General features: G+C 41.2%; 1 protein-coding gene across 4 annotated transcripts in view; it reads left to right on the forward strand.

The window, feature by feature from the left end:
* Positions 1–14,001, forward strand: part of LOC127879205 (DENN domain-containing protein Crag-like) — a 97,558-nt gene that overhangs the window by 17,800 nt on the left and 65,757 nt on the right. For all 4 annotated transcript variants that reach the window (XM_052425907.1, XM_052425906.1, XM_052425909.1 and 1 more), the window contains exon 2: positions 4,490–4,828. The gene's annotated coding sequence lies outside the window, so the exon portion shown is untranslated. The remainder of the gene's footprint in view (positions 1–4,489; positions 4,829–14,001) is intronic.

Raw genomic sequence — 14,001 nt, forward strand, 5'->3', positions numbered from 1 at the left:
AAATGCATGCATTTTCAATGTAAATGCTTGTAAATATTAAAGAGAAAGGACAATTTGTAAACATAATCATGTTTTCATCTGAATCCTTATGAACAAAAGCTATTTTTAGTTTTAACATACATGTAGGTAAATTTTTGGTAAAATTTCACCTTTTGGTGAAACCTATGTTAAAACTAAAAATAGCTTTTGTTCATAAGGATTCAGATAAAAACATGATTATGTTTACAAATTGTCCTTTATCTTAAAAATTTACAAGCATTTACATTGAAAATAATATAAAGGAAGATATTATATAAATCCTCCAACACGAAGGGAAAACACCATACGCGTGTTTTTTTAGAGTTTTCCTTCAAGAAAATCCCACAATTTTGAGGGTGTTTCTATATATAGAAAATGCACTTTAACATCCTTATAAAAAGTTTATGTTCACATGGGAAACTAGGCAATATTATTTATTTTACTTTAAGACAACATTGTTGGCTAAGACATTATCTTTTGTTTCACTTGTGTGTGTGTGTTATTGAATTAGATTTCATGTATGTATATTGCATACATGTAGTTTCTGGATATCATGATTTTACCTGCTGAAAATTCTCTTGTACAAAATTTACTTTTCTTTGTTGAGATCTTTCCATTCTTGGATTTATCTCATATTTATTGCAGTAAAAATTACAGGGATATGAAAATTACTATGCTTCTTTTAATTTGGTGAAGAGCAAGGGGAGGTCTGCATTATTGACATCTTCTTGCTATTAAAGGGGCCTTATCACAGATTTTGGCATATTTTGAAGTTTGTCATTAAATGCTTTATATTGATAAATGTAAACATTGGATCTTAAAAGCTCCAGTAAAAAATCAAGAATAAAATTTAAAAAAAGGAAAAAAAGTAGCCGGTACCAGGGCTCGAACCAGTGACCCCCGGAGTCCTGGTATTAGTCTTAAGTAAAAACGCATTAGCCCTCTCGGCTATTCCGCCGAGTATACACAGTTTAAGTATTTTATACCATAAAATAAGAAATCTTCGTAGTTTCGTAAATTTAAACGACAACAACAGAACTCTCCAAATTATTCAATCGTTTCGCGTTGCAACGCTTTATAATTTTTAGGTTTTCAAATCGTCAAAAGATACATATAATGGCTATATTGGACTATGGTAAATGTTTAGTAATAGTGTTTCCTCACAAATATCATAACTAAAACGAAAATTTGCGAATCTGAAACAACTTTTTTCAATTTTGTCAATTTACCAAACCGTGAAAAGATCCCTTTAAATTGATAGTGGTACTTCATATCTGATGTGACTGGTATTTCAAAAGATATCAAGCGATTCAAAGTGTTTAAAACAGTGTTAATGGACATAAATATGAGGACTCGGTTATTCAACAGTACAGTATCACCATTATCATTGATTTCATAGATTATTGTTCTGTTCTAAAACTTTTGGCTTAAATTTAGGTCATTCACTTTCCTTGACTTGGTACTGCTGATAATTGTGCATTTCAGTAATCAGAAACAGTATTAACACATATGCTAATTTGATTAAAAGAAAATATTTTCTATTTAAAACACCGTTTCCAAAATGTGATATAATGTGAACATTTCACTCGAGTAATATTGAATGTATTTAACAAATTTAGGCAGCCATTAAGTTTGTTTTGTTTCTTGTAGCACCAATACTTAATTAAAGTTAATTATTAGTGCATTAATCATGTCACATAGGTAATATGTGTGACTGACCATCAGCATCTTTTATGTATGTACCTGTGACATATGATCTGATTTGAAGACAACCAGCTGGAGTTTAACACTTAATGGTTTGTGAATGAGCCAAGGTGGGTTGGGTATGTTGCTTACATTATTATGGCTGTTTAACCCACCATTCAGAATTTGATTTTACAATCTTCTAGGTATTTCACATTAAAATACTGTGTCTGGGTCATAGGTGTAGGAGAAACAAACTGAACTCTTTGTGTGTTTTGATACAGCTGAATTCATTAGTTGTTGTGAGGCATTTTATTAGCTCACCTGAGCACATTGTGCTCATGTAGCACAATATGCTCATGTTGAGCTTTTGTGATCGCCTTTTGTCTGTCGTACGTTGTGATTAGTGGGGCTTCAACATATGCCTTTCTGACACTCTAGAGGCAACATTTATTGTCCGATCTTCATGGAATTTGGTCAGAAGATTTGTGCAAATGTATACATGTATCTTGGATGAGTTTAAAAGTGCTTTCAGTTGGTTGAAAAACATGGCCGCTAAGGGGCGGGGCATTTTTCCTTATTATGGCTGTAAATGGCTACATAAAAAACCTTGTAAACACTCTTAAGGCTACATTTAATGTCCAATCTTCATGAACCTTGGTCAGAAGATTTTTTTCGATGATATCTTGGGCGAATTTTAAATTGTTCTGGTTGGTTGAAAAACAAGGCGTCCAGGGGGGGGGGGGGCATTTTCCTTTTATGGCTATAGTAAAAACTTGTTAAAACTCTTAAAGTTATATTTATAGTCCAACCTTCATGAAACTTGATAAATTGGGACGGGGCATTTTTCCTTATATGGCTGTAGTAAAAACTTGTTAACACTCTAAAAGTCACATTCATTGTCCAATATTCAAGAAACTTGGTAAGAATATTTGTTTTAATGATATCTTGTATGGGTTCGAAAATGGTTCCAGTCTGTTGAAAAACATGGCCACCAGTGGGCAGGGAATTTATCCTTATATGGCTATGGTAAAACCTTGTTAGCACCCTCAAAGTTACATTTATAGTTCACTTGTCATGAAACTTGGTCAGAACATTTTGTTCTAATGATATCTTGAGCTGCACAGAAGAGGTCAGTTCCTTTGTAACAAAGGCAAGCGACTTTGGGCCCTTCAAGCCCTCTTGTTTAAATTGTGTTACATACAAACTTGGTTTGTATTTTATCTATGATTTGATAAATAACAAACTTTCACTGAAAAGGTTTAGCAAGGAGCATTGTCTATTGCATTGTCTATTTAAATACTAAGTAGATCTATTCATCTTTCACTTTCTGCTCTTAAAAAGATTAGGCTTGTCTTGAAATTTCATTGCATTCGAAAAAAGATTAATGAGTGCAGACACACTTGTAGTAATTTATCGGTACTTAACAAGGTATTATCAAATTATTGAAAAATCAGTGCAAACATACTTGTAGAAATTTCATTGTAATTTAATGATTATTAAGTGCACACATACTTTAGTTATATAATTGTAATTTAATGATTCATGATAAGTTCATACATGTACACACTTGTAGTAAAGAGGCTTTTGATTCTGTTTTTCATTGATGGATAACCATAAAAAGAAAAACCCAATTAATTCTGCACATGTACATGTATGGCCATTGAAATGATGGAGTTACTTTCTAAGAGTTGTTTCAAAATGATGTTACATTATATGTAACAGATTCACATGCCAGATTACTTGCCAGTGAGTCAGATGTGGTAGATGGGATCTTATTTATCACCAACCCTCACTGCTATGTACAGCATTGTCAACCCTGTGTGGTGTTTAATGCATGGGACTGTCGAAAGGAATGTTTTTTTATTGTTGTGTGAACATTTTGGTATTTGAATGTTTCTGTGGGATTTTGGGTGTTTGTGTTTTTTTATGACATAGTTAGTATGATACTACTATGTAGATAAAGATCAAGCAATTAGTTTGAGGAAACCAGTACTATGTGTTAACAATTGATTACTTCATTGAGTTGAAATGATCAAGATTTCTGTTTTTGTTGTTGTTTCATAAGTCTGCAGACATGCACTTTATTTTGCATTGTAAAATACATGTCATGTGAAATAAGCACATGACAGAAATATGTTATTTATAGAGGAGTGTGTAAGGTGTTGATGCACTAAGTTTTTAAACTGTTTGCATGGATGCAACACCAAATGTCAATATTGGAACATTGTATGTTTTGAATGGCGTGCAGACACTGCTAATATTGCTGTGTGCGGTCAATGAGATAAACAGATTAAATCTGAAAGTACTGGTAATTCCTATCTCAGTCATGTTAATAATTGAATTTTACCTGATTGCAGATTGTGGTTTTGTTTGAAGCAAATAAATAGCAATTTAAATGATTGCACACAGTACAATCTAGTTAATGGCAAATTTAAATCCTGTATTAACTGTTTCTCTTATTTTCCTGAATGTTCTCAAAACTTGTAATTTTTGGGTGACTTAACATTTACAATTGCACTCATTGAGAATTGCTCAAGCCTGTATATCCATCACTGTAACTTGTGTCAGAGTTCCTACATTCTCACTAATGTTTCATGTAGCATTTTAGAGTATGAAGCCTACATACCCTACAATTAAGCAACAATATAGGAATAAGGCTTGTTATGGGTAAGTGCATCATACCTGTGTACCATTCCAATAGCTGCAGCTCTACTCTGAACTAAATGAATAACACAGTGGAGTTCTCTTGTTGCATTGTCACTTTGAAAATGTCTTCTATTTTCAGAGTGGATTTCGTGCTGTTCTTGTGCGATAGCTCACAGATAGATTCACAGTTTCTCACGCTGATGTGTCCTTTCAGACGACTTTTCCCACTTGGTCATTTTTATTGAATCATAAATGAAAACCTATTGTGGACTGTAAAAACTTGACACCAGGCTAGAACCTTTTGCTGAATGGAGACCAATAGCTGCACTGGCAGTGTAGCCTCCGCAAAGTGCCACTAAAAGGAGTTATTTAAGTATTTGTTGTGTAGTTCTGTGGATAGCATGAAACTGACAATGGCGACTGTTGTTTTGCCTTTTGGGCCATAGAGGACTTGTGGGGAACATTAGGAAGACTTAAGGTAAGATTGGTCAATGGGGTTGCTAAAAATGGCTACCTTTAGCTTGTACAGGGTGGGGATTGGGCCTAGGCCATTATCTGTTTAAAAAAAAAGAAATAGCAAAATTTTCTATTTTTATGCCCCCGAAGGAGGGCATATAGTGATCCCACTGTCTGTCTGTCCGTCCGCCTGTCTGTCTGTCCGTCACACTTTGCGTTTAGGTTTCGAAAAATGCTCATAACTTCTATGTTGCTTCAGATGTAACCTTCATATTTGGTATGCATGTGTACATGGACAAGGCCTTTCCATACACACACATATTTTGACCCCTGTGACCTTCACCTTGAACTTAGGGTCCGCGTTTAGGTTTCAAAATCTGTGTTTAAGTTTCAAAACATGCTCATAACTTCCATCAAAGCGTTTTTAGGGGGCATATGTCATCCTATAGAGACAGCTTTTGTTTAATTTTGGAACAATACGCAAAGTTTAGAGCATATAAAGAATGCATGACTTAAAGCAAACTTTGCTTTATAACATACCTGTTATAGTGTATTCTTAGAGCTTTTGCCACTTATTTTGCTATTTGTTAAAAAACTCTTGCCTTGTTTTTAATTACAATGAACAATTTTGTTTCCAGTTAAATAGTTAAATTGTTAAGACAATTTTTATTAGCTAGGCTGCTTTAATAGCTTAATTACGTTACCTGATATCATATGCTTACTTATTCCGATAGGATCGTAATTTATCCGGAATTTTTCGTCCGAGGAATCCCACACTTTTCAGAAACCCGTCTAGTAGGACAGAGCGGTCACATAGTGCCGTGTAGCCGCACAACCAAAACGGGACATTACCCAGAATTCACTCTTATTCCGGATGGCGATATACAAAGGCCGACATTTTGTTATTAACTTAATTGTTGCTTCTGTTTCGCTGGATTCTTCTGTTTAACAGAATAGAGAAGTTTTTGTATTGCGTTAAAACATTCTCCGTATATATATCCGTGTATTTCTGTAATTGTTTTGTGTATTTGTTTGTTTGTTCAAGGCAAATATGCCTCAAACACGTGGCTCATGTGGACACACAAAGGCAGCATGGGACAACCATGGTAGCTGCCTGTCGTGTGCAGGATGTACCCAGGATAACTGCTGCCCTTCCTGTGAGCATTGGTCTGCAGATACCTGGGCCATTAAGCGTCGACCCTTCAAAAGTCGTGGACGCAACAAGAATAGTTCAGATCAAAGTAGGGAAAGTTCCGTGTGTCGGGACTTTTCACCACACGATCTTGACCATACTACACCAGTAGCTGCCAGGCATCGGTCCCTACCCCGTGACGACACCGGACAAAATTTGCCCGGTCCGTTCATCGGGAATGACCAGTTGAATGACTCGGCATCAGATCAACGTAGGAAAAGTTCCGTGTGTCGGGACTTTTCACCACATGGTCTTGACCATATGCCACCAGTAGCTGCCATGCATTGGTCCCTACCCCGTGACGACACCGGACAAAATTTGCCCGGTCCGTTCATCGGGAATGACCAGTTGACCGGTCCGGAGACTTCACCGGTCACCGGTCAACATTGACCGGTCTGGTCACCGGTCATGCTATGACCGGTCAACCGGTCACCGGTCACTGACCGGTCCGGTCACCGGTTATGCTATGACCGGTCCGGTCACTGGTCATTGACCGGTCCGGTCACCGGTCATGCTGTGTCCGGTCACCGGTCATTGACCGGTCCGGTCACCGGTCATTGACCGGTCCGGTCACTGGTCATGTAATGACCGATCCGGTCACCGGGTTTCGGTCTGTGCCACAGACCGTTCCGGTCACCGTAGATGTTGACACTACTATGTCAGTACTCCACAAAGGTAGACCCAGCCGTGTTTCTACTGTGAGTCACAGACGTAAACGTGTAGTGTCTGATGTTTCCGATTACTCCTCCACCTCGGGCTCGTCGTCGTATGACTCATCGTCTACTTCAAATAGCCCTCATCATTACCGGAGGGGACGTTGTTCACGCTCACCGAGTGTTTCTCGGCGTAAAGAGCGATCACGCCAGCGCTCGGGGAGACGTTCGATCAGGAAACATCATTCCCAGCGCCGCTGAACAGTGTCTCGGCGTCGCAGGGATAAGGGACATAAACCTTCCTCTATTAGGCGCTCTCGGACTCCTAGGTCCCCTAGTCGATCCTTCTCTGAGGAATCTATTGACACCCTTCCACGTGTGTCGGCCTCTATGTTGGCCTCAACACACACTTCAGCCGTTCCTACAACCACTGAGCATAATTTGTATTCAAACACTAGTTTGCATACATATCAAGCTCAAGGTACAGGGGTTAATCTAACCACTTCGGCTGCGTTTTCAGCCCCACGGGTCTCTTCCACATTGCATAGAAGTATACCCCGGGCTGCCGCTACACCATCAAATCCCAATACTTTGTGGATCCAACAGTCGCCGGGAATCTTTGTGGATCCAACAGTCGCCGGGAATCTTTGTCCCTTTTTCGACTGATCCTTTACCAGCGACCTCTGGTATTCAAAGTGAGTCTGCTGACTTGATCTCTGAGAGACCTAACTCACCAGCTATATCTTTGATGGTGCCGGAAAACGATTCTCTCATGATAGAAGCGAATGAATCTATTATTCCTTCTCCTATATCCACCGGTTTCAATCAATCCAATGCTCCCGCAGATGGTTCGATTGAGGCGGGTTCAGAGTCTAATAAGGCCGAACTTTATTATTAGGCCTCCATCAATCAGGTATACGAACTTATGTTCAATACCTTAGATGAGGACTTCTGCCCCCGCCTCTCTTGTCTCTCACAGGATCTGCAGTTACCGTTACAGAACAGGTAGCACGCAGACGAGAGCCCGGCAGGATAAGTAAGGCTACTTCCCGAGTGGATCTACGCCTTCCTATTGGCTCTTCCACAATGGCTGTTTTCCAGTCACTTGAACCAGCCAATAAGCCTTCGCCATCTCCATGGAAAGCCCCTAAGGAGCTGACGGAGCCTAAACAGATGGTAGCGGGAAAAGTTATAAGGCCCCAGTACCAGACCCTGCTACCGGTTTGGACCTTTCCAAACTTCCGGTTCCTGATGCTGACATTAGTAAGCTGTCACTTACAATGCCTTCATCATCTACCCATACATCAGTCCCTCTTTCCCTGTTGGAAAATTGGGAGCTGAGAGAACGCCGTTCCATAGGTCTGGCTAACCAGCTAGATCTCATGGCAGCCACAGCCTTAGACTTGGTTTGGGAGCTCTCTGATTCAATCCCAGAGGAGCTCCGGGCCTTGTTGATACATCTTTCACGTACTACGCAGTGTTTATCTCACAATGCTGCGTCTTCTATGTCTGAGATGTTAAGGCTTCGGAGAGACCTCATCCTCTCTTCCTTGCCCAATAATTTCCTTTTGGAAACAGGCGTAAACTCCCTTCGAACTGCTCCACTAACAGCAGAGTCTCTTTTCGGAGGGAGGATACAGTCGGCACTTACTGCTGATCGTGAAGATCAGATACATGCCTCCTTAGCTAGGAGCAACTCTGGCCAGCGCCCTGTGGTTTTTAAGCGCCCTGCTTCTAAGCCCCCAGGAGCCCCACTGGCCAAGAACGCTAAAAGGGACAGTTTCCCTACTAAGCGTCCGTCTGCTCCACGTCAGCCCACTAATAGGCCTCCTTTTCAGAACAGAACAACTTCCTATCGGAAGCCTTCTGTAAAACAAAATTGGAGTAAGGGCAAACCCAATGCGGACAAGAAGTCATTTAATCCTTCTTCCGGCAAGGGTGGACCTCCTAAAGGTCAGCCCTAGGTCATACCCCTTTCAACCGCCACAACCTCTGATGCCGGAGGTACCAGTCGGGGCCAGACTTATGCACTTCGCAAATCGATGGCTCCAAATAACTTCGGACGCGTAGGTTCATTCTCTTGTCACACAAGGCCTCACTTTTCAATTCGAAAAAAGGCCCCCACTCTCTCGCGTCCCAATAGATCTGGTATCTCCGCATCCACAACTTCCAAACTCCAGTCTCGGACTCCTGGAAAAACAGGCGGTAGAAAGGGCTCACGACCCTTGTTCTCCAGGATTTTACAGTCGCCTTTTCCTTGTTCAAAAGAAAAGCGGCTCCTGGAGACCAGTCATAGACTTAAAAGTGTTCAACACGTTTCTAGTCAAACCTACTTTCAAGATGGAGACTCCTGCCTTCATTCGGCACTCCATCAAACCCATGCAATGGGGGGTTTCCTTGGACCTGGAAGATGCATACTTCCATGTTCCTATCCATCCCAACTACCGGAAGTACCTGCGCTTCTCCTTTCGAGGCCAGGTCTACCAGTTTCGGGCGATGCCCTTTGGATTGGCCACGGCTCCACGAGTTTTCACCAAACTCATGGCCGCAGTGAGCGCACACCTCTGATTACACGGGGTTCAACTGCTTCAGTATTTCGACGATTGGCTCTTACACCAGCTCGATCGTCAACTGCTTCTGCTACACCTAGAGTTCTTTTGGAAGGAGCTCCTCTCTTTAGGACTCCTTCTCAATGTAGCCAAGTCAGACCTCATTCCCTCTCAGGATTTCATATTCGTGGGAATGAATTTTCTGACCCACATCAATCGGGTCAGGGTCTCACCGCAACGTATATCAGACCTCCTTTTGAAGGTCAGATGGGTGCTGTCCCAATCTCATATCACAGCTCAAGATTTCCTCTCACTCAACGGTATCCTGAGCTCTGTAGCAGACTTCGTGCAGTTGGGACGTCTCTTCCTACGTCCTCTTCAGCACTATCTCTCAGCTCGATGGAAATGGTCTCCAGACAATCTGCTTACACAGATTCCCATCCTTCCGTCCTTAGTCCCCCACCTTCAATGGTGGCTAGACGAGGAGACCCTATTGGCAGGAGTACCGCTTCTTCCCCCGCAACCTTCTTTACATCTCATAACGGATGCGAGCATGGAAGGTTGGGGCGCTCACCTGGAACCCCGCAGCCTGACATTATCAGAATTGTGGTCTCCTCAGGAGTCTCTCCTGCACATAAACAATCTCGAAATGCGAGCAGTCTTTCTAGCTGTTTCTCAATTCCAATCACATCTTCGGGACTCCTGTGTGATGGTATAGACAGACAACACATCAGTCGTGGCTTACATCCAGAAAAGGGCGGGACACACTCTCACTCCCTGTATCTGGAAACAATGAAATTACTTGTTCTTTGCAAGAGCCTAAACGTCTCTCTCTTGTCCAAACACATACCAGGTCGTCTCAACGCCCTGGCGGACGGTTTGTCTCGCAAACACCAGTTACTTCCATCGGAGTGGACACTTCATCAGGAAGTGGCCAATCAGATATTCCTCACATTCGGTTATCCACTGGTCGACCTGTTTGCGACCAGAGACAACCACAGACTTCCTCTGTATGTGAGTCCAGTGTACGAACCAGCAGCGTGGGCGGTAGACGCGCTTTCGTTCGATTGGGATCAACTGGACGCTTACGCTTATCCCCAACCCATTCTAATTCCCCAAATCTTAGGGAAAATCAGGGTGAGCTCTTGCCGGATCCTCCTGATAGCCCCTTGTTGGCCCAGGAGATCCTGGTTCAACGACCTTCTCGGTCTCCTGTGCGAATTTCCCAGGGAACTCCCGCACAGGTCAGATCTCCTATCTCAGAGAGGCAGACTTCACATGGATCCAGACATGTTCCACTTACACGTCTGGCCGTTATCAGGCAATCCCTGCATAAGAAGCGCTTTTCTGTCAGGGCTTAAACGCTCGTTGCCTCTGCAAGGAGAAAGTCCACCAGAGCAGTCTATGATGCTCGCTGGAAACTCTTCTCTAATCGGTGTGTTCGAGGGAAAATTGATCCCCTCAATCACTCTGCTAGACGCATAGCGGATTTTCTAATCTATCTCTTTGATGATAAGAAACTTTCTCTTAGCTCCATCAAAGGATACAGATCTGTGCTTTCGCATTCCTTGGCTTTTCGTAAGTCATCACAAGTCTGTGCTGACCCAGCCATTTCGGAACTGATCCGAGCCATGGAACTTAAACGTCCTGTGTCTCGTTCTCTTACCCCCAAATGGGATTTGGCTTGTGTTCTTGGATCACTTATTAAAGCTCCCTATGAACCACTTAATCAGGCTTCTTTACAGTTCCTTACCTGGAAGACCGTTTTCCTTTTTACCATGGCTTCATCCAAACGTAGAAGTGAAATTCATGCTCTTTCTATCGAAGAAAGCCATCTTCGTTTTGATTCCTCCGATGGCTCTGTCACCTTGTTGTGTCAGCCAGGATTCCTTGCTAAAAATCAACTCCCCTCTATGGCTTCTAAACCCTTCAAGGTCCCAAGTCTTTCTAGAACTTGTGGTAATGAAGATGAAGATAGACTCCTCTGCCCTGTCAGGTCTTTGAAGTTCTATCTTAGTAGAGTTAAGTCTATTCGAGGTTCTCGTAAGAGACTCTTCATTCCCTTAAAAGGGGGGGGGGGGGGCGATGTGTCTGCGGGTTCTATTTTCCGTTGGGTAGCCTCGACTATAAAAAGGGCTTACTCTTCTCTTTCTTCAAGGGATTCATCCCTTTTTAAGATTAGAGCGCATGAATTACGAGCAATGTCGGCTTCGTGGGCATATATTAATCATATCCCACTCTCTGACGTGCTTCAAGCTGCTTTCTGGAGGAATCAGACTACTTTTTCATTTTTTTATCTTCGTTCTCTGGAGTGCCAACAGGACAACTTGTATTTGTTGGGCCCCCTTGTGGTTGCACAAACGGTAGTATCTTCTACGGCATAGGTATATTACGCTTATCCGTGAATTAAGTTAATACCGTAATAACGAAGATTAGCTGAGAACCCGAGATATGGGTTCCGCTGTGATGGGGAGATTTTCGCGAACCTTCCCGCCTCAGCTGCAAATTCAGCATATGATATCAGGTAACGTAATTAAGCTATTAAAACAAATTTTTCTAGTAAAATTCATTTTAATTAGTAATTACTTACCTGATATCGGTAAGTCCCACCTCCCACCCCGCTCTTCATCTAATATTTCATATTTTTTATTGGAATAAGAGTGGATTCTGGGTTATGTCCCGTTTTGGTTGTGCGGCTACACGGCACTATGTGACCGCTCTGTCCTACTAGACGGGTTTCTGAAAAGTGTGGGATTCCTCGGATGAAAAATTCCGGATAAATAACGATCCTATCGGAATAAGTATGCATATGATATCAGGTAAGTAATTACTAATTAAAATGAATTTTACTAGAAAAATTTGTTTTCGGAGAAAACCCAAGGTATTGTCATAGCCAGCTCGTCGTGTTGCCGCCGTCCAGCGTCAGCAGTCCGCCGGCGTCGTGCTAAAACCTTAACATTGGCTCTAAAATCAAAGTGCTTCCACCTACAACTTTGAAACTTCATATGTAGATGCATCTTGATGAGTTCTACACGCCACACCCATGTACACAATGTAGTATGTCATGTAACCAGTGAGTGAAGATTACGAGTGGAGTATTTTCAATGCACCGTATAATGAATAACAAACGACTATCTGCGCTTTTCTATGCGTTATTTGAACAAAACCATGGATGAAAGTGTTCCGTATTATTACGGAATTCCGTATTTTTTGGCTTCTCAGATGTTGTTTTCGTAAATGATGTAAATCCGATGAGATTTTGTTGGAGGGGGGAGTATGCCATGTGTCCAGCAATGCAGACAAACAAAATAAACGCTCGATTCCAGACGTGATAAATTGGTTTCCCACTGTTTTGTTAACCCATATGTAATTATAGATTCGACGCGGCCATGGCTTCTCTATTAGTCTATCCTCCTGGGCGTATTGCTCTTTCATTTTCTCGTGAATCGTTCTATCCCTGTGGGCACTATTTGCAATTATTTTGCGATATATTAAATTTAACAATATAGCTTTGAAATACGATAATGAAACCTACTTACCAGAAGAAATTGAATGGACAATATTTATTTATTAAATGGAAATGCGCGTGCTGTGGCGTAGAAGCGTATTTACAAACATCATCGGTAATTCAGATGAACAGTGATAACATTGGAAATAAACTGATTCCGTGTTTTTGGATACTCCGGATAATTGAATATTCGGACGTGACAAATGGGCTATTCAATTAAGCGAAATCTACTGTATCAAAGTTGTAATGTTTTTACAACTACTTTTGCTAATTTGAATTTTCCACTTATAACAAATTCTCTCAGTTCAGTGTTTTTTTTGGATGAAATATTCGGGTCATTCGGCCCCATTTCCCCATCTTTAGAGTATATATTTTTCCCCCAAATATTTTTAAAATTCCCCTCTCGGAAGTGTTATTCAATTTTAATCAATACCTCACTTAAATACGTCTTTCGTTACAAATTTACTACAATTTTCCTGAACTGCATCCGCGTGTTTACTTTATTTTAGCCTTTACCGCAAACCGTACATAGTTCACTATCACGACTTTCGCTTTACGACACCTACCGCAAACCATACGTATTCCAACATGTCACACAACAACAAAAGCTATCGTAAAAAAATTGACAAATCTGTTTTAACTTAAAAATAAATTGATATTCTTTTCAAACAAGTACAACTTAAAAGTCAGTCTTCTTCAAATGCCGGCAGTGAAACGCCAGAAACGTCCGGTCAAGAGAGTGTTGAAAGACTGTTTAATTTGCTCAACCTGCTTTGCACGCCACAGAGAAACAGGCTTGGGGAAGCTACACTGAAGTCCCTGATCAGACTTTGTCTGCACACGGAGAGACTTGGTGAAGAGGAGGTCACCAGAATAATTGATAAATTCGCTGAAAAGCCCAGAAATGTTGAACTTTGAACATGAACATAACATGTTAATGAATAAAAGAGTTTGAATTATGTTTTTCTCCCTCTGTATGGTGAATTATAGTGTTAAAACTTGATTTTGTACTGTAACTAGCTAAGCATAGAAATTTCCCCCTTTTCCCCATTAACGGGCGAATTTTCCCCCTATCAAGGGACCCGACCCCCTTCCCCCAAAACTGAAAAAAAAACACTGCAGTTGGTGACAAATAGTGTGAAGAATAATTTTTATGTCCCCCACTATAGTAGTGGGGGACATATTGTTTTTGCCCTGTCTGTTGGTCTGTCTGTTGGTCTGTTGGTCTGTCTGTTTGCGCCAACTTTAACATTTTGCAATAACTTTTGCTATATTGAAGATAGCAACTTCATA

Source organism: Dreissena polymorpha, chromosome 4 (genome assembly GCF_020536995.1).
Source record: "Dreissena polymorpha isolate Duluth1 chromosome 4, UMN_Dpol_1.0, whole genome shotgun sequence".
Classification (NCBI taxonomy): domain Eukaryota; kingdom Metazoa; phylum Mollusca; class Bivalvia; order Myida; family Dreissenidae; genus Dreissena; species Dreissena polymorpha.